At 38.8% G+C, this 26347-nt stretch overlaps 1 protein-coding gene across 2 annotated transcripts in view; it reads left to right on the top strand.

Moving 5' to 3' along the window:
* The first annotated feature begins 779 nt into the window (after window positions 1-779).
* Window positions 780-26347, top strand: part of SUSD6 (sushi domain containing 6) — a 72337-nt gene continuing 46769 nt past the window's right edge. The window contains exon 1 of one of the 2 annotated variants that reach the window (XM_007436726.3): window positions 780-1131. The gene's annotated coding sequence lies outside the window, so the exon portion shown is untranslated. Of the gene's footprint in view, window positions 1132-1254; window positions 1466-26347 lie in introns of those variants that run through there. The other variant, XM_007436725.4, reaches the window with a different exon arrangement.

The raw sequence follows: 26347 nt of genomic DNA, 5'->3' as shown, positions 1-26347 counted from the left end.
TGCTCCAAACCCAATTTTGCTTTTGCTGCAACAAGTAAAAATTGCTGCTCCTGAAACTACTGCACAGTTCACCAAAGGAAGTTTTCTCTCTCTCAAAAGGGAGTTTTCATTGGGGAATGGAAGTGACATAGGAGTAAAAATAGGGTTCGGATACAAAGGATATAGGAGACATCCTTGGGAAGAGGAAGAGTTCAAAATAAAGTTTCGACTGCCAGCTTGTACCATGCTATTTTGCATTGAAAAGCACCCTCCTTTGTCTCGGTGCTAATCCACGTAACGCATCTTCAGGTTTTGCATACCTTTAACAAGAAAAGGGAGGAGGAATGTTTATGAGAACATTCCAAAGGAAAAGAAATGCAAAACGGGGCTTGTCGCGCCGAGTAGAAAACACCACCTTATTCGGTTTACCTTGATAGCGCCATCCTCGACACCCGCGAAGGAGAGCTGCCCCCTCCTCCGCCCACCGCTGCCGCGAGGACCTCCCCACTCGGTTGCCGAGGGCGGGGGAGAAGGGACCGAGCGCAGCAACGCTGGCAGTCCACGTGCAGCAAGGCGCTGGCTGGTTACTTGGCGAGGCCCCGCCCCGGCTCAGGCACGGCTCCCCCTCCCGGCACGGCCTCCGCTCGCCATTCACCGGCCTTTTAAACCCTCGCGTAGGGCCGCCCCCTTCCCCTCCTCCTCGGCAGGCCCGGCGCGTGAGGCCAGCTCGCGCTAGAGGGTGGGTGGAGCCACCTCGGAGCGGCTGTTGCTTCTGGCAGCGGCGAAGCCGGAGCAGCAGAGTTGAGGGGAATAGGAGGGCAGAGCAGGCGGCGGCGGCGGCGGCAGCAGCGAAGGCGACCAGCGGGGGAAGCGGCGCCTTCTCGCGCGCGGGGCTGCAGCCGGCCACGGGACGATCCGTGCCCGGCCTCCGTTGCGCGCGGGGCTCTCCCTGCCGTGAATGTGGTTGCAGCGGCCGAGCCCTGCGGCAGGAGGAGACGGCTCCGTTCCCCTCCCCCGACGTTCCCAGCGCCAGGCAGCCAAGGGCACGCAGGCCTTGCAGCAACCCGGGCTCCCGGTTCCGTGGGGCGAGGAGCCGAACTGGGGAACCAGCCGTCCCCGTTCTGGAACCCGCCGAATTGCCGCGGCCGCTGGGTGAGTACCTCGGCGGCGACTGGCTGAGGAGGAGGAGGAGGAGGAGGAGTGTCTCGGCGGCGGGGGTGGACGGGTCTGAAGGCGCCTCCCCCTCTCCCCCCTTCGGTTCTTGGCTCTTTGTTAGCCAAACGGGCAAGACAGAGCGAGGAGGACGGCTGCTGGGCGCCTCCACCGGCAGGGCTTGGTCAAAGTTGCTCGGCTGTTCCCTTGCCAGGCGCTCGCACCTGCTTTGCAGAGCCTGGGAAGGACGAGACTCCTGCAGGGTTCACTCTCAGCAGATGCAACGGAGGATGGCTTGCAAAGGTCAAGGGTGGATTTGAGAGTCGAGGCGAAGGTCAACATCTGTGAATTCCTGTATTTGGGCGTGGGGAGTGTCCTTAATGGAAACAGGCCGCAGTTCTCTTCCCTTTCCTTAAAGGGAGGCCGGGGTGGTGGAAATCCCCTTGCCTGGGAAACTTGAAAACTTGTCTGGACAAAGCTGCTGTGGAAAACCAAATTTGGAGCACTTCCTGGAGGACGGTCTAGCGTCAACCATGGTTTCTGAAACGGAGATGAATTAACGCTGTTGTAGTAGTTTCCCTGGGCCATGGCTAAAGGGAAACCTTAGGCTGGGTGACTTAACAGAACAAGTATTATACGAAGTATATTAGTAGAGGGTGGAGTGGGAAGTGGAATAGCTTTCAGTTTCTTTGTGTCTCATCTGCAGCTTGCTTTGGGTGATATTTTAGTAACGTGGGCTTTCTGAAAGAAAGCTGGGCTATATGCAGTCGCTTCATTCTTTATTTAAAAGAGAGAGGGAGAAAATTTCTGGCTGAAATCTTTGTTTCCTTAGCAAACCATAATTTTTATTAGGCAGTAGCTGCTGCAAAAATATTTGAGCTTTTAAAAATGAAATTCTAAATATAATTCATATGCTGGTTTCAGTTTGTAATAAGTCCTAAAAGATAAAAGAAGGTGGAAGTGGAAAAGAGGAAGTCTGTTTTGGTGATTATATGATACTGTTGTTTGATATGAATGTCAACCTGTAGCAGGTAGAATATATTTTCTAATTTGCTTAAGTTGCAATTCTATCTATCCTTGCCTGAGCCAAGTCACACGATGCAATGGGACTTTTCTTTTGTGTAAACATGAATAAAGGTTGCATTGCTTCTTCACACTTCCCATTGAAAAGCCTGTTTTTATCCATATTTACAAAACATATGTAAGAGACAACATCAGGATATCAAGTGGTGATAATCTCTTGAATTCTTTTGAACATTTAATTGTAAGCTATATGTTATACTTTTTGTTCTAAACAGTACCATTATCATTTGTAGTGTTACATTGGTAATTAATCTTACAGTATTACTCTACATCTCACTGCTTTAACTTCTTTGATATAGTTGTTCTACTTTAATATATGGGAAAGAAGTAATATTAAGGCCTAGCATTTGATGTTTAATTCCCAACAGTTTCATTGGTTGTAGTATGTTGATGGTTTCTTTCATAGCAGTTCACATTCTCGTTATTTGATTTCTTTAATATATTTCTGTATTGTGTCCCATAAAGTCACATCTAAAAACAGTTTGGGTATATGTAGGTAGGTTTATATCTATGATAGTGTAAATTTAATATAAAATATTAATTTGGATATATTCATGCTAATTTTTTACATTGAATTTGCAATATCCTGTTAAAGTTCCTATATGATTTAGATAAATCAGTTTATGCCAAAGACTAAATAAACGGGCATCTGGGACTTTCCATATTGTCTCTGAGGCTTTGCTTTATTTGAAAGAATATTATGCTAGCATACATGCGTCATGTCCTGTTAGCAAGAACACTCAGTTGCTTCTTACCTCTTCAGTACAGAAATTAGTGACAGAATTAGGAGGAGTTGTTTTTTTTTAAAGGAAGCAGTCAGTGATTTTGGAACTTGGTCTGTGATTCTTTCAAAATGGTTATTTAATATAGATTTAGTGCAGCTGGATTTTAAACTTGATTACTGCAGATTTAGTGCAGCTGGGTTTTAAACTTGATTACTGAGTAGGGACAGCAAAATGTTTGTCAGGATGTTGATTTGTGTTGTATATTTGTAATTGTCAGTTATGAAGGACTAAGGCTATCCATCTTGCTTTCAGCCTTTGCCACATTCTTAATGGTGAAGGTGGAAACAAAGTGGGGATTTTTCCTCTTATTGTCCTCCTTGTGACCCAAAGTGCAGTGCACCTATATCCCATTGAGGAGCTTTGGCTGATCATGTGGAATTTGGGAGTGGATGATCTTCTGTGGAGAGGTCCTTTAATAGGCTCTAAATTGACATGTTTTTGTCCTTAGGAAATGTTTTTTGGGGCTTTCTGAATAACCTTTATTGTAGTATTGCATCAAGTATTGGTCATAACTAGGAAAAAGCAAAATGTGGAAATAGTTGTTGAATTTCTCAGTAACTCAGAAATGTTGCCAAGTTGTTTCCTTGTGCTTTTTTTTGTGTTCCTGTAAATCTTATTGTGTAATAAGGCTGTGCTTGGCAGGATCTTTTCTGTCATTGTAGTTCAAGATTGTAAATTATTTTAGAGAGTGAAGTTTTATAGCACCACTTGTTTCTTAAAAATAACAGTGAATTGGATCCTAACACGTGCTCCATAGGTGAACAACTTCATTTCATCATGGAGAGGGTTCTCACAAGGGTTTCCACTGGAGGAAATGAGCAATGATTTTATTTCAGTCTATTCCATCTCTCTCTGGCTATCCTGTTTGACTCACGTACTATTCTAAAGCATTCCACAGTTTCTTGGGACTGATCCTCAGAAGTATAAGGGAGTGTAGCTGATCTGCAAAAATTGCCTTTCCCCTCTTCTGTTAGTAGATACTTGATGAGATGCTCCAAATCTGTATTTCTAACTAAGGAGGATGTAATTTTTTAATGCAAGTTTTCAGCCTCTAAAGTTCAGTTATATGTGGACAAGATTATTAATGCCAACTTGAAGGATAGTAGCTTCATTTTGCTGCTTTAGTCCTGAAGCAGTATGGTAATGATACTTTATGGCTGCTTTACTAATTAAATATACTTGGCTGTACAAGAACTAGAATGAGAGATAAACTTTGTATTGTGTGCCAGTTATGACCATTTCTAGATCAAGGGGCCCTACTTACAGTCACTTATGCCCTGGTCACTTCCTGGTTGGACTGTTATGCACTCTACATGGGGCTGCCCTTGAAGAGTATCCAGAAACTTCAACTGGTGCAAAATGCAGCAGTGTGAGCAGTTCTGTGTGTTTTTTGTAGAACAACATTACACCTCTGCTCCACGAGCTGCATTGGTTACCAGTCTGTTTCTGGGTCCAATTCAAAGTGCTGGTTTTGACCTTTAAAGCCCTACATGACATGGAACTGGGTTATTTGAGGGACTGCCTCTCCCCATTCACATGTGCCCATCCCACCAGATCTAGTAGAGAGGGTGTGCTACGGGTACTGTCATTTAGGCAGCTACATTTGGGAGCCTCTAAGTGGTGGGCCTGCATTTTGGAATATCCTCCCCCCTGAGGTGCGGCTGGCACTATCACCCTTGACTTTCCGAAGGTCCTTCAAGATCTGGTTGTGCCATCAGGCCTGGGGACCCCAGGGAACTGGTGAATTAGTGAGGTGACTCCGTTATTATTAACATCCCTTCACCCATTCTTTTTATTTTATTTATTTATATTTCAAATTTGTCACAACCCATCTCACTGTACATTTTTAGCTGTGCTTATAGTTTTGAACACTTTTTAAATGTTATTTATAAATTATTGTTTTTAGCTTTGTTGTACGTCATCCAGAGTCACTTGTTTTGTGAGATGGGCGGCTATATAAATTTGAAAATAAATAAATAAATGGAAATATGTGTAAGGTCCTCTGAAGTATTGAACTAAGCTTCAGAAGACTATATTGTTCCAACTAAATTAAAATTCTAATTTCTAATTAAAGCACTGTTGTTTTTTATTTTATTATTAGTTGCCTACTTCTAGTGGAAATATGGGATATAAGTTTAAGAAAATAACAGGCAGAATCTGTCCTTATACTGTTATAGGCAAAAGCAGTTTGCTTTTTTCAATGCCTGAACCTTGAAACCCATAAATGGTGATGTATATGCAGGATGTGAATGATTTGAGTCAGGTAATATAGGTTAATCAAACATTATATAGACTATTTTCCTTCTGCTTTTCCTTTTCTAACTTGTAAAAAGAGTAGCTCTCAAACTTTAAATTCATGTGTTAATATTTAAAACTTGTAATTCCTTATCTTTAAAACTTTTAACTCCTTCTTATCTTTATCTACTACAGTAAACTGGAGCAAAGTATCTATCATAGTTGCTGAGTAATTATTAATACTGTGTTTTTGAAAAGCACAAAAAGCATGATTTAACTGTGGGTAAAGAGTTCTGATTTCTGATTTGAAAAATCAAGTAAGCATAAAGAATTGTGGACTACTAGTCTAAGTCAAATGGTCATGGAGACATTTAGTATATCACTTTTGATAGTTTGGAAAAACTCAGATTGGTTTTCAGCTTTGAATAACATTTTATGTTTATTTTATAAAGCAGTGCGGAGCTAGGAATTGCAAGGGCAAAATGTGATTTAGCCTACATGTGTTTGACATCTGTAGGAATACTTTAAACCCAACATGCTTTTTTCTTGGGATTGCACATCATTTCTAAAGTAACAGTCAATGTTGTATTGTGGTTAAGTTGTTGAGTTACAAATTGGGAGAACCAGGTTCAAGTCCACTCTCTCTCAGCCAAGCCTGTCCAACAAGTTTATTGTTGGAGTAAAATTGAAGGGGATTCCCATGTAAGCTGTCTGTGGAAAAGACAGGATATAAATCTAACATAATGAATAAAATAGCTTGATACTGATGCACTGCAATTGTATTGTAACTCTACGTTGGCTCTATGCATTTTAAAACAGCTTTTTGTAAAAAAGTTGAAATAACCAGGTGTTTATCACTACTCTGTTTATTAGTATTCCATTCTTGTTGAGACACTGCTAATGTAGACACAGTGTACATGAAACTTCCTTATTCTGATGGAAATCTTGACAGTGCCTCTGACATACACAGTGCATCATTCAAGGATAGCATACTGACAGATATTACGTGGAGTTTTCTGTTCTGTTCCTGTTCTGTCCATTAACATTTCTTAAAGTTTTGACTGTTAGGCAGTTAATAAGTTGAAAATTAGAGCATACATATTCTTTTGCTTCCACTACTCCAATATGAAGTAATCACAATAAGGAGTTTTTGTTGTGTTTAGATGGCAGGCTTCACGGCTAGGCTGAATATGTAATGTACTACAGTTGAATAGTGATATCAGAAAATTGTCTATAAAATATTCCTTCTTCAGTATTTTGGGGGTTTGGAACCATTCCATGCACCCAAATGTTAAGTAATAGCTTTAATATATTTTCATTTTTTGTATCTTTGATTGCTGCTTTTACGTTGAAAGCAGGGAGACTGTAAGAAGTACAGGGCATTTGAAAATAAATTCTTTGTATACTGTAATGAGGGAAGGACAGATATTTAAAACAGGTTATGAAAAAGAATCACAGTTGTTGCTGACTCTACAGCTGGCTTAGTGTTTAGAAGTAATTACCATTCATTGTAATTAAATCTGTTGTGTTTGAATTTTTTTAAACAAACAATTACATTTGATAAACTTGCCATGTGGTTGTATATCTTTAGCTAATGCTAATTCTCTCTGCTTCTGTTCTTTTGTATATAAGGAGGGGAAGAGGAATTTGTGACAATATTTGTTAGTAGGAGTTATTTATTACCATGAAAGATTTATGCTTTATACATTTATTATGTGTCTAAAATATTGAGTCTAATTTTTCCAAAATCACATAGACAAACATAAGTACAGCTTTTACTGTTTTGATATTGTTTTGCAGCACAAGAGTGAGTGAAAACAGGAAACAGTCATGAGTACTTGTTCCATATTCTAAAGTTTGCAAACAGGATACTTTTACTGAACCAAAATAGCTCAACATTAACTGAAAGGAGGTAACCATCAATGTTTTCCTGAAACACAAAAACTTTTGAAGTACTTTTACATTTGAGAAACTGTAGTTCTTCATTTGCTTATTTTCTTTCTTACTGTATATTCCGTGAATGCTATGGGAATCATTTGACTCTTGCTTCCAATGTGAGTAAATCCCCTCCCATTTTTGCTACTGTTACCACCACTACTCCACTCTCTATTATTTTATGAACTGTTAAAATACTCCTCCTGGTTGAAAAAGTAAAATTCCAAAAGAATCAAGAGCTCATGCTAAGCTTGGAAGATGTAACCAAACATAACTTTCCCTCTTTCTGTGAATTAAGATTAGTACGGGAAAACAATTTCCAGAAATTTTGAAGCAGTGATTAAAAACAGGTTCGTGGGAAAAAAACTGGAAATTTGGAAGAATATGGAAATATATGCAATGCTTTTAATTTTCTTTATAGATATACAGGTAGTTCTTGCTTACCAATGGTAATTGGGACTGGGAACTCTGTCACTAAGCAACGTGATTGTAAGGTGCAATGCCGTGTGACTGCACCAACTTAAAACAGCAGTTTCAGGAGTCCCAGTTGCCATCATTAGGTGAATCCCATGCGGTCTCAGTGTCCTGCAGTCACGTGATCACCATTTGTGACCTCTTGCTGGCTTCCCCATTGGTTTTGCTTGTTGGAAGCCAGAAGTGAAGGTTGCAAATGGCAATCATGTGACTGTAGGACACTGTGATGTCATAATTTTAAGCCACTTGCCAAGTGGCCAAATCATGATCACGTGACCGCAGGGATGCTGTTGATGGTTGCAACTGTGAGGACCCATCATAAGTACAGCACCAGCATAGCTTTGAACAGTCACCGAATGAGTGGGTATTAAATGAGGACTACTTGTAAATGCAGATATTTATTTTCGGATTTGGTGTATTTCCGAGCATAGATCATGAAGATGGCATCCATTCATGATCCGGCACATATTATTGAAATCTGGCTAGATAACAATGGGGATGCTACTCTGGCAGAAATCTGCCCTGCTGGGTTGCAGCAACTACGATGTGAAGATTGGGGAGGAGGGATTGCCATGATTATATGTAAGACTCTAACGGTTACAGGAAGTGCTGCTCCAGAAATGTGCATGGAATTTGGCTGTTCTACTGTAGATGTACCAACCATCTAGTTACTCCATAGTAGCCCTCCACAAGCCCCTGAATTTCATCTCGGAGCAAGAGTGATTTCAACATTCTGATGGATGGTTTCAGTGCAGCTTGTGAGTTCATGACCTCTATGGGGATCATGGGCTTGTTGCAAGTAATTATGGTTCCAACCCATGCAGGAGGGCATACATTAAATCTGTTCTTTACTTTGGGACAGATGAAGCATAAACTGAGGACATTTAATCAGTCCTTTGCTGTGGTCAGATCACTTCCTCATCGAATTGAGTATCATGGATCCTTATGCAAACTCTCTTTGGGCACAAGAGCGCTCCTGGTTTTGAGAGGGCCTGAGGGAGATGAAGTGGCAGAAGAGGCTCCTAGAGCACTGCTTGCGGAAAACTAGAAGTGAACCTGATCAGACACAGGTAAAGCCTACCTTGTGGTAATTATAGCAGTGAGAAAGGCTTATTTTCTCCCCTTATTGCATACTCCAAGTAGAAGAGGGACCTTGAACAATGGAAAAGTAAAGATTTTTATAGTTGCTACAAGGCAGGAAATTGTAGGGATCTGATTGGCTGGCAAGTTTGGGGAAGCTGGGCAGGTCTTTGTCCCTGTACCTAGGGTGACTTCTGTTGTTAGGCAAAATGGGCCTTTCAGGAGGGCAGCAAAGCTGGGGAAGTCCCTTGTTAAGGAGATGGAACGATGAGATAATCAGGCTGATGGAGGATGGAAGGTTGAGGTTTCTCTAGGTTGCAATTTCCTTGTAAAGGTTGCCCTTGGGCTGTGTTGTGAGCTTGTGAGGAGGCTTCTATTCTGTGGTTTAGATGGGATTGCAGGAGGCTTTGTCTGGGGCTGGGGAGGGTCAGTTTGGATCTGATGGGATTAGGCGAAGAGGAACTGCGTTTGACCCTGGTGATATGGAAAGGATGCATGTGTGTATGCAGTCTCCATTTTGTTTGTTAGGTTTATTTTTTTCCACTACAACCTGGCTCCTTCTGGGTCAGGAGGGATCAGTAGAGCACCTGCAGGGTCACTGTGATGACTGTTCTTGACACCTGGTGGTCACTTGGACTGCTCTGAGTTGGACTCCAGCTGGGGAGATCCTGTGGAGGTGATGGAGGCATGGTCTTGTGATGTTATTTGGGAGGAGTTTGAGCCTGTTTGTCCTGAGGAAGTGGGTAGGGTCTTCCCATAGCTCTTTTGGCTAATGGAAGTGGGCACCTGTGTATTTGATCCATGCCTCTCCTGGTTGGTCAAGGCCGCTAGGGAGGGAGTGTGTGGCTGGATCCATGCCGTGATAAATGCTTCTCTGAGAGAGTAGTCCCTCTGGCTCTGAAAGAGGCAGTGGTGCGTCCCCTTCTTAAGAGACCATCCTTGGATCCAGCTGATCTGGACAATTTTCATAAAATCTCCAACTTTTTCATTTCAGAGAAGATAGTTGGCCTTCAGCTTCAGAGGGCCCAAGAGGAAGCAGATTAGCTGGACCCTTTCCAGTCAGGATTAATTCTTTTTGTATTTCTGTTTTTCTTCTTCTCCTTTTCTATTTTTCAGCACTTTTGCTTTCTTTCTTTATCTCTAGCTTTCTTTCTTTGTATTTTTTTTCCTGATTATTACTTTGTATTAGTTTTTATTCTGCTTTTTAAAATTTAATAAAGCTGTTATTAAAAAAAAGGGATTCAGACTGTGCTGATGAAAACACATAGGCAAACTCCAATTAGGAAAATGTTAATTGTAAACTTTTGGTTCTGAGTTAGTTCCCTGAAGAACTCTCTTGGAGGCTAACCAGACGGATGTATGTAATAGAGTTTTTAAAAATAACTTATATCTGAAATCTCACAAGGTTGCGAAAATGCTTTTTTTTTTTTTTTTAAACAAAGTGCCTTTAGGAAAGCTTTTAAGACCCTGCTCTTCCCCCAGGCATTAGGGGCCAGTTGAGTGGAAGTCTCCCGTGATTGTTTTCTTATGTGCTTGGTTGCCATTTTATATTTGGTAGTTATATATTGTATTGTCTCTTATGTGTTTTTTCTTTGATTTATTGTTTGTGTTTAAGCTGTACACAGCCCAGAGCCACACTGGTTGACTTGAGGAGGGAGGGAGGGAGAGGACTGATTAGAACAGTCCATCCCAGGCATCTAATGGATCCGTGAGATTTCCAGAGAGCTGTTGGGGAGTTCCATGGTAATTTCGTGGGCAGTTCCACCTTTTGCCTTGTTGATCTGTGGAACAGAAAGGTCACCAGAGCATTTGATGAGATTATTCCAGTGAGGCCTCTGTCCATTTGCAGATCCCAGGTGGCTCCTTGGTTTACTGAGGAACTGACAGAAGTGGAAGAAAAAAACCCCAAAAAGTTGTCTATAGTGATAGTGAAGAAAATCCAGAAGTAGATATTACCAAGCACTGATAAGTACTTATGTTCAAGCCTACCTGGTGGCAATAAATCTGGTAAAATAGCAGTCCATCTCTACGCTAGTTGCATTCTCAATTTTCTGTCTGGCAGCCCTGTTCAGGATTACCAAGGGTCCTTTTGGGGAAAGATAGTTAGGATATAAATTCTGCAAGCTCACGGAATGAGTTTTGGGTTTCTTGGCAGATAAAGTTACTCATCTTTGCTCTGGGCTGGATATCAGGCCATAGTAATGCACAAGGCAGGGTCTTATGGTGTGATCTGGTAGTTTTGGAGCTTGGGGTACCTGAGGAAGTAGATAGCAATTGCTGTAGTTTTGGGGGTCCTGGCTCCTTTGGGCATCTAGGCAGAATGTGAGTAGCTGGCTGCAGGGGACAATGAATGGTTCTTTGAGGAAGGGAGTAATGCTACTTGCTGCACCTTGAAGGAGGTGCTGCTGTGTCTTCTCTTGAAGAGGCCATTCTTGGATGCGGTTGTGTTTGGAAACTTTTGCCCAATCTCCAACATGCCCTGTTTGTGAGGGTATTGAGAAGATGGTGAGAAATCAGCTCCACAGCTCCTAGAGAAAACAGGATAATTTTCAGTTAGGATTCAGGCCTGGTCATGGAATAGACACTCAATTGGTTGGTGTGGTAGATGACTTATATCGGGACTTAAATGCGGGGAATATACCCTGCTTGGTTTTGTTAAACTAAGAGGCCTTTAATACTGTCAGCCTTGCGAGGTGATCCAGACAAGCACATCCAGAAGTACTAGCTCTATCTTTACTATAAGGTTACATTAACAAAATCTTGCAAGTCTGAAAATACATCTCTCCCCCCTTGCTTTTACAGCCCAAGAGACTAGGGAGGGTCCCTTCTGTGATACTTGCCACACCCCCATTCCTTCTGTGGGCTCAGCTTCCTCTTATCTGACCATTGCCTAGTCTGCAGCACTTCCTCCTGTGTCCCAAGGTCATTCTCATGTACCATGATAGATACTATCAACCATGGTATTGTTTTAGACAGCCTACAAGGGTTGGGAGTAGAGGGCATAGTTTTGCAATGGTCCCACTCTTACTTAAGTGGGCAATTCCAGTCAGCTGTTATGGAAGGAAGTGCTTATGAAAAATGAGAAACCAGAATATGTATGTGTGTATTTGCATTATAATTTTATGTTTTTTCATTTTTCTTGTTATTATTTTAAAATAAAAAAATCAATTTAAAAAATGGAAGTGCTTGAGTCCATGGGAACTCCAGTGAGGAGTCACATAGGGCTCGGTGCTCTCCGCCATGCTGTTTACCATCTACATGAAACCAGAGGAGGGAAATTTATTGGTTAGGGGCAGGGCATCATAAGTATGCTACCGATATACATTACTAACATGCACCAAGCTGGAGATGCCACGGTAGTCCTGAACCAGTATCTGGAGGATTTGAGGATTTGGATGGGGCAAAATAAGTTCAGATCATACCAAGACAGAGCAGTTGTAGTAAGCATCCAATACCATCAGTCCTAGTAATTACTCTGGATGGTGCTGCATTTGTCTGAAGAAGGTGATTTATGACTTGGGAGTTTTTTTGGATTTTCAGTTCGTTCTCAAACAGTAGTTAGAAATCATGGCAGTCTGGCTTTCATTCAGCTTGGGTTAGTGCTCCAGTTACAACCACAATGAACCACAGTGCTCTGTTCACAGTAAGTCAGACCCTGATCAGCATCCAATTAGACTCTTGTAGCATGTTGTATATGAGGTTGCCTTTGGAGATTACTTGGAAACTACAGCTGATACAACAGGTAGCAAGAATTCTGAGTCCAGTTCAAAGGGCTGGTGATTACCTTAAAGCCCTATATAGCTCAACATCAGGATTTTATCAGACAACATATTCCCAGAATTGAATCTGGCCACCTTTCAATCACTGAAAGAGGACCTAGTGAAAGTCACTCTAGTTCATAAGATATGGACTAGACAACAGGCATTCTCTGTGGCAGCCCTCACCTTACGTAATGGTGTGTGGGAATAACCTTGGGAGACGGGGAAGAACCACAGCCAGGGCAACTGTTGGATAAGAGGCAGTTTATCCTGCAGCAGGAATGTGGGCTTGGCAAACATCTCAGAAGGGACCCTCCCTAGTTTCTTGGGCTGTAAAGGTGATCAGGAGAAATGTACTTTCAGTCTTGCAAGATTCTGTTAATGTAACCTTACAATAAAGTAGAATTAGTTCATCTGGGTGTGTTTCTTATCTGGACTACCTTGCAAGGTTGACACTTTATAAAACTCTTCCTGCAGAAGTATGTGCAGCCTTCCTTGTTACTATTCTATAAGCAGGCCAAGCCTATATTGTTTCAGCAAGAAAGTTGTCCTATATTAGCTTTTTGAGTTTTATGATTGTGTACTTTTATTTTGTGTATCTCTGTAGACCACCTGGAGTCTACACCTGGATACATGACAGATTGATAAATAATTCCATTTCTTTCGTATCTTAACCATTTTCTGTATCTTTATTAAGTTTTTCCAGTTTTAATTTTTTTTGTATTGCCTAAAAAGTCATCATCGCTGCTGTCCTTGCAGTTTAATTTGACAGATTGCAATGCCATTACATTGATGCAGCCTTAATATTTCACAGTGTAATGTATATGCTTTTAAAATAAATCAGATCTTGAGGTTGTAAATCCACTTAACTTTGTAAGAATCCTTATTTGCCCAAGGATATCTAGTGAGTTTTGTGGCTGACTGGGAATTTTAAACTTGACTTTGTCTTCCTCGTCAGGCATAATACGTTTTTGTCAGACCGCATGAAATACAGTCACACTGCAGTCATTACACGGGGAAAGACTAACCATAGAATTCTGAAATTCTAGTGCCTATTGGCTGGTATAGCATGTAAATTTGGATAATTAATGCAGGGTAATATTGCAAAGCAATAATTTCACTTTTCTCCATAAGAGTCTGTGGCAGTTCAGGTTTTAATCTTTGGATTCTTCAGCGATTTGCTTCATTTGGTATATACAGATTAGTTCTCTGGAAAGAAGATTCTGAGGAATAGATTGAACATTTGTGCCAGTGAAAATATATAGGCAAACTGTAATCAGGAAAATGTTAATTGTAAACTTTTGGTTCTGAGTTGGTTCCCTGAAGCAAATCTCTTGGAAACTAACTTCGATAGATATATGTAATAGAATTTTTAAAAATAATTTAAATCTGAAATCTCACAGGGTTGTGGAAATCCTTTAGCTTTTCACTGCAGCATTTTTTAAAAAAAATCTGGAATATTGAGATAGCTGGAATGCTTCTGTTTTATCCGTATTTACTTAGAGTACACCATCTGAAGAATGAGAAAAATAGTTGTATAGAGTGTTCTTTTATTTATAAATGCATCCAAGATTGTTCAGATTCTGTATTTGTATTTGGTTTCTTATTATGGAATAATCTGGTGCATCCTTTGTTTCTGTGATGAGTTGGTAAATACATTTTGTGCACCATGGAAAGACTTTCTAATATGGTTCTGCCAGCAAAGTTAGCTTATGGTGAGGAGGTGGGAATTCAGGAGCAATGCTAAAAAGAGCATACTAGCTCACTTTTATTTTCAACTTGGCCTCAGCTGACACCTGACTGGTTCCTGTTAGTTAGCTTGTTGCTAATTATGGAGGAACATTACGTAGACTATATATTGTAGCTTTCATATCAGATTATCAGTTTGGGCAGCAAATTTTAAAAAGTTGAAGAAATGACTTGCGTTGGTATAAACATTGTTCTTGGTTGCAGGAAATGTGAACATTCTTAGGCATAGGGGTGCATTATCCTTTCAGTTGTCAGCTGAAGTATGTGAACCGCTGGTAGCAGTGAATTAATGTCCCACAGTCCAGATGTTCAAATGTAAGCTCTTTAATGTTACCTTGCACTTTTATAATTGAAAACTATTCTTACCCTGCCTGGATTTTTTGTAGCTAATTATGAGGGATGCTGGAATAAGAAACTGAATAGCTGTAGTAATGTGGGAAGTAAGATTACCTGCTGTAATTCTCCATACTGTGACATTGAGATTAGAAGCACATAAATTATTTCTCAAATGAACCAATTCAGTTTGAAGACTGTGAAGCAGGAAGGTGGTCTGTATGGGGAGGTATTTTAATAAATGATAAAAAATGTATATGTGTGCATGATCTTTTAGACATTTTGAAGTCACGTACATTTGGTGCTTTTCTGTATATGTATTCCTGGACAAGCATATCTTAAATCAGAAGATACACTTCATTTTAGTCAAATCCTGTCATAAATACCTAAAGTTTCTGCCTTTCGTTTTTAGCACATGTATATTTGAAGATCTGTGGGGGTTTTATTAATCTTTACCTCTCTGGCTGTTTTGTGCTCCTTTGATCACATCCATTAAACATATTAACTCTATGCTTCAAATTTGGCTCTAACTACTAGGTTGTGGTAAGACTGTGTAATATGGACTATACCTCAACAAAATGATGAACATATTTCATAATGTTAACATATTTCACAAAGTATGGAAATATTAACAGATTTCCGTAGTTTATGATTTAGAGGGCCATTATTTTGCCAAAGCTGTAAAGATACAGATGGCAATTTGATTTCTGTAATCTACATGCTCTTTGGTATCATTTGATTCAACTATGTGAAAAAATCATGAGCATTTAAATCTAGGGCTATAGGTTAAACCAGGAAGTTAAAAAAAGTTTTGGAAAGAGGCAGTGGCCAAGCACTGATGTATTCTGTTAAGAAAATCATCTCTCTGCATGAAGATTCCAGGAATGGAACTCAACTCAAAGGAGATTTTACCTTACAGCAATCCAATATAGCTAACTTCGACTTCTTCTCAAGTGTAGATAAACAACAAACTGTTGTTCTGAACCCTTATGCTGAAAGTATATTTTTAAATACACAAAAGAAGGAGGTAAACAAAGTAGAACACGTTTGATTTTTTCCTTAAATAATCTGTAGCAATTAAATACTCAAAGGCTTGAATGGAGAGTACTATAAAACTAGTGCTATTCTTGATAAATATAGGATATAATCTAACATCCTAGACAGTATGTTTCCTTGATTCTGGAGGATCGTTTTCTGGATTAGTGCAAATCTTATTCAGAGTCATAATCAGATTGTCAGCTTGCTACCTATAATGAATTAGTGTTGTGGCATTATGGATTTGATGGGAAATGTGTATTGGTCCATTTTTGCTAACTGCTAGTTCTGAGAAGGGTAGACTGTGTTTCTGACCCAGGCGTAGTGTGATAGGGTGATAAGGCTAGCTGACTCTGGAATGTGCATGTTTTTTCCTCAGGTGGAACTTGAGATTGCATTTATTTTTATATATATATAAATATATGCAGTGCTTAAATGGCTTCATATGTCTTACATACCTAAAGCCTCCTTGACAGACAGTAATCTTTGCAATAGATTTCCTTTTCTCCCTAATATGGAACGCCTAAGTCCTTTGGGTACAGGGCACAAGGTTTATTTGCCAACTTCCTTGTTCAGCTCAAGGGACAAAGTTCATATTATCCTGCTGCTCCTATATTATCAAAAGTCAGGTAAATGAGTATTGATCCCAAGTGTCAGCTGGCCTCCTTAAAAGCACCAGTATCTTTTTTCCTGGTAGGTGCTTGTTCTCTTAAAGGTCTGGTTATTGGGGCAGACATGACTAAAAATGAATGAATGAATGAATGAATGAATGAATGAATGAATGAATGAATGAATGACTCTTTTGTCTTCCAGGAAATAGAGACCAATATCATTAACGATTTAAAAATCCATAGGTATTTATTAGGTTCACAGCATTAATCCATTATTCACTGCCTCCTTGAAACTAGCAGCATACTCAGAATATTACATATCTTGCCTCTACATCTCCCAGGATATTTTTTTAATGTAAGGTTTCAGACATTTCATTAGATAACCACAAATTAGTGTAATCAAAGAATATTTCTAGTTGCATAGGGCATGCTTTTGTGAATGGCAGAACACAGACAAGAATGTTCTACTCCATTGTTCTGTTTCCAGTGTGACACACAATGTGTTCAAGCTGTAATCATGTTCTCCAGAAACAGTATTAAAAGAAATACTTTCTCTATATGGTAGCTATTGGCATAACGATTATATATTTCTCTATACGGAGAAATATATAATCGTTATGCCAATAGCTACTCATCATCTTGCTGTCCATGCATTTTTCTCATTCCCATTTCAAGTCATTCAAGTTACTGTGCATCACTCTACCTTGTAGTGTATTATCCTAGTTAATTATATATAATATGAGGAAGTACTTCCTTTTGTCTTTAATCCTCCACTGTTCACCTTCTTTGGATCATCCTGGATTTAATATGTTGAGAGAAGGGGGAAAAATATCTCCCTATTTACAGGGCATTCTCAGAAGTGATTGCCATGTGGAAAATAGGAGGAGGAAGGAGTATTAGGTATGTTCGCCGCCTTGAGTTATATAAAAATAATAAAGGCGGGATAAAAAATCTTAAAAAAAAAAGTGGTAACACTTGTGCTTGGAAGCTAAGCAGGATTTGGCTGGGTTAATACTTAGGTGGGTTAATACTTAGGTGGGAACCAAGTCTAGACTGAGAAGTCAAAAAACATCCAAAAAGAAGGCAGTGGTTAACCACTTCTCTACCAGAATTCAGTGTTTAACAGGATACCAATCTTTATGAGACCCTTTCTTTTTATCTCATGATGATTCAGGTTGCTCAGAAATTTTGGTGGAGGGTTTATCAAAAGCCTTCCAAAATGCATTTTATCAGACATAAATCTGTATCCACATGCTTACTGACACTCTTAAAAGTTTAATGAGACAGGACTTATTTTTCCAGAAGTCATGTCAAGGTAAAAGATATTGTAAGTAAAGCAATATAAAAACATGATACAATCAATATAATATTTTTATGTTGTTGGGTAACTACAGTTCAGTGCTTGTCTGGAAGCATGCCCATCTGCCCAGAAACTGGGCTGTAAAGAGCATCCTCAGGCTTAGAAAAGATAGTGGATAGCAACCTTATCAGCTTACATTACAGTAAATGGCTTTTTAACCAAAGATAACTACTCTGTGAATCAGCAGGTTTTTCCATGATAAAACATTTTGTGGGAGTGCTCACAATATTTTTGCTGAAAAGGAAACATTATGCTTTTACATATAGTCACATGAAAAAGCAAGTACACCCCATGTAAAGTTTTTTTCTTTTTTGACATGTGTGGACATATCAATATTTATCTTCATTCAAACAGTATATAAAGATAAAGATAATGTAACTGAACAGAAAAAAACTATGAAAAATTGACTTTGCAATGATTTATTCAATAAAAAATTAACAGATGTGCCATTTCCTTCTGTGGAAGAAATAAGTAGACCTTTGGTTCTAATACCTGACATTGCCCCCTTTGTCAGAAACAGGCATTTCTTATAACTGTTTGCCAGCCTCAGACATCAACTGGGAGAAAATTTTCCCACTCCGCCATGCAGAATGTTTTCAACTGTGCAATGTTTGAGGAGTTTCCTGCATGCACAACTCATTTCAAATCACCCCACAGCATCTCAATGGGATTAGATCTGGGTTTTGACTTGGCCATTCCAGAACCCTCCATTCCTTCCCCCCCCCCCTGCCATTCCTTGGTGGATTTACTGGAATGTTTAGCGGCATTGTCATGTTGCAAGGTCCACTTTCGATAGAGCTTCAGTTTTCTGACAGATGGTCTCACATTATCCTCAAGCACCCTCTGATACAATGAAGAATTCATAAGTGGATTCATGGCCAGGCCCTGATACAGCAAAGCAACCCCAAACCATAACATTTCCACCACCATGCTTTACAGTTGGTATTAGAGTCTTCTGGTGCAATGCTGTCTTTCGTTTTCACCAACATGTCTTCTGGTACTGTGGCCAAATAACTCATGCACTTTGACATCAGTAGTGGCAAGAGCTACCTGTATATGATAAAATTCTTGGGTTCTTAAAGTCTTCTTTCAGCAACTTGCTCTTGGACTGAACTTGCTGGGACAACCTGGCCTGGTCATGTTGGCAGTTGTTTGAGATCTTCTCCGCTTGTAGATGATCTTCCCGACAGTGGAATGATTGATTTCCAATTGTTTGGCGGCCTTTTTAAATCCCTTTCCAGACTCATAGGCATCTATAAACTTCTTTCCAAAGACCTCAGAGAGCTCTTTTGATCTAGGCATGGTGATACCAAACACTTGAACAACAAAGTGCAATTCAAACTAAAAGACTGAGGTTTCAGTAAGATAGGTTCCTCCCATACCAATACCAATTTAAAATATTTGAGGTAGTGATAAAATGTAGGGGCATGCTTGCTTTTTCCACATGTGAAATTTGCATTTATGTTTTTTTAAATTATACAATGGACTACAAAATGTAAATAGTGCATGTTTCTTATTATTATATCTCCTTCATTAATATTGTTGAAATGAAGATCAAATAACTGTATGTTGAAATATGTTGAAAAAGTCAAACATTTCTATGGGGTGTTCTTTTTCATATGACTGTACACATTTTAGGTGTCGTGGGATATTTCATGGTGACTTCTTTAGCTTGACATAAAACGGAGATTGGCTTTTGAAAGACTGATTTGGTAAACTCATCAACATTATTTGGAAAAATATCCTCTTTTTTTCTCCACGTTTGATGTATAGTCATTATATATGGTCTTGTGTATGATCTGTATGGAATTGGAAGAGGCCATCTCAGTTAAAATCCGAATTAAAGCATCCGCAGCAGATGGCTGTTCAAGCTCTGCTTGAACATACCCAGTGTCAATAACTTCCTCCCTTTTCTTGATATCAGTTACATCAACTACAGGTATTCCCCATCTGATACTTGTGCGTTTGATTTATTTTTCCTAATTGAAGACCAAGGCATTTGTCTCTGTTACATATAATTCTGATTTTCACCCATTTCTTTTAACAGTTAAAATTCCTTGGATGTTTACTTTTTCTATTTGTTATCCCACTTAGTCTGTATCATCAGCTATTAATGTTAGGAGCATTGCATGTATGTTATTTGTAGACCACCCTCTATTTACTTTTGGCTTCGCTTCCAGTTAAACTGGTGTTGCATTTGGGGGTTCATATTTTACTTATACAAGAAGATTTGGAACATATTTATGCATAGGAAAATGGTTACTGATCACTTTGGTTTCAAAACAGTATTGTTCCTCAGCAAAGCAGTGATTGAGTCTAAACTAAATTAGTTGAACTGAAGTTTTTTTAATTTCAGTGGGAGCTTGAGTTCAGTCTGCATGGTCTTGATTCAACCATTGTAAAGGTCTAGCAGTCTTCTTCATAATGTCCTATGTTAAGAAAGGATAATATTTTCAAAGCAAATTAGTTGTACATATGTGTTAGTACAGTATAACCAGCTTTTTTAAAAGAATGTCTTTATACTGCTGACTTCAGTGGTGCTCTGGTGTTTTAAACTTGAGCTGAAAATACTCCAAAGTTTTTACTTAAATCACTGAATTTGGTTGTACTTCTCAGGCTTCTAATTATCTATAGGAACCACTGTCTGGCTTGAAAGAAAGCTAGCATTGATTTATTTTGAGTCGTCTTTGCGGTTTATTCTGAGTAGTCGTGTGACATCTGTTATTCTGGTGATGTAGCTGATTTGCTTTCAGTATAGCAGCATTGAAGGGTTGCTTTAAAAAGCAATGAAAAGACTTTGTTACATAGTAAAAAAAAACAACAACTGCACAGCCAAACTTGCAAATTTATTGGCCCTTAGGAATAGCTGTAATGAACTACAAACACGTTTGCCCCCAATGCCATCAATCAGCTCAGCAGATTAAGAATTTGTAAAGAGACTGAGTGCTCTTATCATAGTTGTAAGATTTATCATGCTGGTTGAAGAGCAAAAATAGAAATCCATTGCTCTGCCTCCTAAGTAACATCAGGTTGTATGTACAAAGTTGTCTTTTATTAAGTGCAGGTGACAGGGTTCTGCTTGTTTCTGGGGCCATGATGGAACTGTTTTTGAGAACAGGAGCTTTAGGTAGCAGCTGTAATGTCTAGAATAGTAAACTAGCGAACAACAATTATGGAGTACTTTTTACTATATGACAATTTATGTGCCTTTGTTTTATAACTGGAGAAAAATTAGATGTTTCAAAATCTTTCCATATTGAATATAAACCATTCTTGTGGTGTCTGAAAGATTTTGCATTTGAAAAAAACCTTGATTGGAGCTGGGTAGTCAGTTCCACAAAGCCTTGCAAACATGGAACCAAGAGAAGAGAAGTTGGGGTTTTAAGAGGGAAATACTGTTGGCTGTTGATTTGTTTCTGGTTTGTCTGTTTTGAGATCCTGTGACATCACATGGCAGGCAGTAGGTGGAAGAAGTATCTGAACTTTTCATTTTCTACAGAAATGATGGGGCAACATCTCCTCTAAACGTCAGTTGTCATTATGTATTTAGTACAAGTCATACAGTATTTTTAGCAAAACTAGCAGATGTTTTTCTTGCTCTGTGCCCATTCCTCTGTTGCTGCCTCCTGGTCTTCTTTTATTCCCACATGTCCTGCCTGTATGAGTCTATGAGTAGCAGTGTGGGCAGAAATTGTTAATATGCTTCAAACTATTGGTGTGCATTTAACAGTACAAAACATGGACAAAGGAGCTGCTTGCAACGTATTTTGTATTTTCAAAGAGTTCAGTGATTAGATCATGACTTCTACCACCTTATTCTTAATTGAATATCTTCTCTTTTGTGTGCTGCCTGCTGCTGTTCAGAATCAACTAATTTCTTAATAGAAAGTTGAATTTCCATCCATTGCTGCTTTCATTTATAATGTGTCTAGCATCTGTACAGATTTGTGTGGCTTTGAGTATGTTACAGGAAGGAGTGACATAAACTATTTGAGTAAACCTATACTACTGGAATCAATTATGTGTGGTTTTCATTCTATTGATCTCTTGTATCTAGTGTGTATGTGTGTCTGCACCTTCAGGTCACTGTTGACTCCTGATGACTGCCTGAACAAGTACCTGCAGGTTTCTTGGCAAGATTTTGGAAGTGATTTGCCATTGCCTCCTTCCTAGGACTGAGAGAGAGTGACTGGCCCAAGGTGGCTTTGTGCCCAAGGCAGGACTAGAGCTCATGATCTCCTCATTTCTAGCTTGGTACCTTAATCTTTACAACAAACTGGCTCTTGTACATACATTACTTGTACGTAGTGCTGAGTTGCTATTCTAAATTAGCAAACAGTAAATATGTTTTAGAGAGACATATGTGATGCAGTATCTCTCATGCATATGACATGAAAGACATGTTTCTCTTAGAGTCTATTACAGTACATTTATTTTATGAAGTCAGGATTTGTAGGATGTTCCCAAACCCAAGAGGGACATAGTATTGTAAAATCCACACAGTACTGCAAACAAAATAGCTTCTAAATCTGTAGATGTTTGCAACTTTATGTAGGTTGTTTTGTACTTGAATATGTGCACCACCCATACTTGGGAGGGGTTTTTAAAAAAATTTTTAAGTGCAGTATACCTATGTTATGTTATAGTTTTTTGTTGGCTTCCCATCTTGAAATGGGGCTTGGGGGTAGTCCCCCAGTCTAAAGCAATTAAATAAAGCCCATGATATCATTTATGATCCACCCTAACCTTTGAAATCAGCCAGGTAGAATTTGCCTTTGAACAGCTACTTTAATTTATGCAGATGGTTGCTGAATGTTTGATGATTACATTCCTCCCTGAAGAATTTTTGAATCTAGACCTCTGACTCCATTCAGCAACATTTTTTTGCCTAAAAATAAGAAAATTGTGGAACTTATATTAATTGAAATATTCTATGTTTCCCCTTTTTTCTTCTAATTGCCAAACATTACCTAAACTGACAAACATTATTCCATGAAGGAAAGTTCATAAGATGCTTTGGTAAATAATTCCTGTACATTGTTAAATTCATTTCTCCAGAGTTATTTGTGACCAAGAAACTACAGTGCATTCTTGAGTAATGGGGAAAACATTAGTAGCAATAGCTTAACTGTATACTTTCTCCATGACTTTGAAAGCAAAAAAGCATTGTTTCCAAACAAAAAGAAATCTGCTGATCTCTTGCTATTAAAAGGATCACTTGAAGAAGACAACATTTTCAAAGGGACTCTTGCTGGCTGTTAGAAATTGACTCTGATTTGTTTATTTTGGGGCAGCATTGTTAGGCAAATATTAAAATGACACATTGTACTTGGCCATGGGAACTCATGATCTTAAAAGTCTTTTTAAGCCTTATTGGTTGGTTTTTACCATTTATTGGGTTGACCAGGGTCAGCATTTTTTATCAGCTGCCTGATTTTTTTTTATTTATTTTTTTTTGCTTGGACCAGGAAGCAAGCCACAAAATGCATGCATCAAAATGTGAAAAAAAAAAGAAAAGTCCTTTCCATCTAATGCAGTTGCAGTTGTACTAACCTACAGATGACTAGGGCAGCCTTCCCCAGCCTGGTGCCAAACAGATATTTTGGAGTAAAAGTCCCTGTATCCCCAGCCACAGTGCCTGGAACTTATGGTAGGTATTCCAAAATATCTGGAGGACATCAAGCTGCCAGCCCTGAGCTTAGGATAACTAATGATGTAAAGCTGGCTTCTTCAGCACAACACACAACACAACAAGCATATAGCCTGATTCGGTTCAGCTCATCTGGAAGATGCCGGGTAGAGAAAAACTGCCATAAAAGTATTTAATTGCAAATTGGTGAAATACTGTTCCCTGTTGGAAAAATATCAAGTATCTGATCAAATCTTAGCACCTTGGAAGTTGATGCTGATACCTAGACAGTTTACATTTGCTCTCCACAAATCTCAAGTAACACTATATTATGTGCCTAGCTGCTAAAAATTGTAATTTTGACTCAAGCCTAGCATCCTTTTCATCCACTCACCCTTTCCCAGTAAGATTTCAAAAAGCTTTTTTAGCTGGGTTCTTGCAGTGTGCCACGTGTCCTTTCCCCTCCCTCACTATTAGCATCAAGTGAAGTAACACTCATAATTGTGGAACATACTCTCTACTCAGTTGTGACTGGCTTTGATTCAAGTAAGCTTTGGGTGACCTCGGAAGACTTCTTTTTTCATCGGGCCTTAAGCTGTCTTTGTGTTGCTGTGCCTTTTCTTGATGCCATTGAACAGTTGTCATGTTTATATGCTTTTTTAATGGTTGAAATTTTATTTGGTTCTATTGTTTCATTGTGTTTTATACCTTGCTTTTAACAGTGAAAAGTGATTGGTACATTTAATAAATAAATCTTAAGTTTTTAAATGCAGGGTCTCTTTCCCTTTTATTGCTTCTTTCCTCTATAACTCTTTCCAGAGATTTGGGAGACTGTGTCCAAAGTAGAAACTCTTTATCAAGGCTTACAGAAAGAGCAGCAAGATCGTTTTGCCACAGATTTTATAAAGGATATCTTAAGCACATAGAAATATAACTTACAGGAGTAATAATTAAGTTCTACATTCACATTTTCAGGAAGCTTTAAACTAAATTCAGTTGATCCAACTGCTAAAATAAACTCCTAGAAAGTAGCCTGGTTTGAGCTAGTCTTTCTTCCATTAGCCTACTTCAAGGTTTTTGCCTCTTGAATATGCTAAAATGACTGTGGCTTTAATCTTATGTGGTATAAGCAGTTGTTGTGAAGCTTCAGTGTCTTTTTGTTAAATATATTTGCCATAATTAGTACAGTCCAGAGTTCTGAAGAAACTTGTATGTGTATCTGGTTTTCTTCCTGTACAAAGAGTTGATCCATTGACCCATTGCCTTAGGCCACCTTCACCACCTGATTACCCTCCACGTATGTTAGACTATTACCTATCTATATTATCTACAGTATATATTATAAATTATCTATATATTATTTATCTATATATCAGACTAATGTCTGTCTATGTGGTCACTGGGAGTCAAAAACAACTTGATGGCACATAATTAATGTTAGATTACAGCTCCCATAATCTCTGTCATAATGATCAAGGATATTTTACAGCTTGAACCATCACGCTTTCTGCCAGAGTTCAGCATAAATTACAGTTCTTCAGACATTATTCAATACTTGGCAGAAGATTCTCAGACACAACTTGACTAGATTAAAGAATGAAACTTTAACTCAACAGTTGATTAACCTCCATAGTACAAAGAAGTCTCATGTGTGTGTGTGTGTGTGTGTGTGTGTGTGACAGAGAGAGAGAAAGAGAGGGAGAGAGAGACCTTTTCTTCATGGGTTCCAAGTTGACAAATACTTGGCTAGTTTCTTGATGGTTGGCATATGTTTACATAGATTATTTCTGGCCTGGGAATCACTGGTTCCCCTCTCACTTATCACAGCCTTTACATGAACTTTCTCCAACATGGAGATGCATGCTTTCTCCATTTTGGAGAAACTTCAAGCTTTCTACCACCAGATAATTTGTAAATAAATAAATAAATAAGGTTTATTTAAGGCATAGTTTGATTTTTTTATTATCTAAAACTTTATAAAACATAGCTTATGAAGAAGCTCTACTTCTTTTCTTTCTCCTCTTTTGGGTGTGTTTGTTTTTTCTTTTTTTTAATAACATTAAATTTTAAAACAGAAACAGTAAAAACTAACAAGAAGTAATATTAAAGAAAGAAAGTAAAAAGAAAGATTAGAAGAATAGTCAAGATCAAAATGCAAAAAACAAGAAAAGAAAAAGAAAAGCAAAGAATTGACTTCTGACCCTCTTCACAACAGATATAAGTAGCAGTATACATCCCACTCTTCCTCTAAGTTTAGAACGTAACTTTCATTATTTCCGTTTACCCATTTTGTTCCTAATCATCAAATCCATACAACATAATTTCATTTTTTTCTGTTTCCCACAAAAAGTCCAAAAAAGGTTGCCAGTTAACATTAAAATTACACAGTGTCTTTTCTCAAATCAAAGCCGTCAATTTCGCCATCTCAACCAACTCCATCAACTTCACCATCCGTTCTTCCACTGTAGGTAATGTACCTTTCCATCTCTGTGCATATAAAAGCCTTGCTGCTGTTATCATATATAAGAACAAAGTTCCTTTTTCTATGTAGAAGCTCAAGCTTGAATTATTATGAATTTATATTCATCCAAATTAGGAAACTTGGTCTTAATTCCAGTTAGCAAATCAGGACAAGAGTAATAGAATTGGAGAATTGGAAAGAACCACAAGGATAATCTAATCCACCCTTCTGCAATGTGCAGAAAAATCCAGGATAAGATTATTACTTGATTTAAGTGATATTAAGGCAGAGTAAAAACAACAGGGTACTTTGGCATAATGGTACCCATGTTTAGGAGAATGAAGCAAGGAGATCTGTGTCTATGACTTGCCTCCAGGTTCATAAACAATATTTTATGAAGTCGGGTGAATGTCTGAACTCAATTATGGACTCATATTCTTGTCTTGCATGAGTCAAAAGTGCACTTGATACATCCATTTTTTTTGGTAACTTCATTGATGAGGGAGTTTGGTAATTATGATAAATTGGTCTCCTTGGCCGAATTGAGTATCCTGCCTAATATTGTAGTAAAATTTTTCTGTTTCCACTTTTGAGAATAGTTCTGAAAGTCTAATTTCTGAGAAGAAAGGTGACTTGAAATAAAAAAGCTTCACTAAATTTGTGGGTTACTGTCTCAGTACATTGTTTC

This window comes from Python bivittatus, unplaced genomic scaffold (assembly GCF_059951505.1).
Source record: "Python bivittatus isolate LINGU-HERP-01145 unplaced genomic scaffold, Pbiv_v1 ctg000480_np1212, whole genome shotgun sequence".
In the NCBI taxonomy this organism is placed as follows: Eukaryota; Metazoa; Chordata; class Lepidosauria; order Squamata; family Pythonidae; genus Python; species Python bivittatus.
This window is presented reverse-complemented; position numbering and strand designations above follow the sequence as displayed.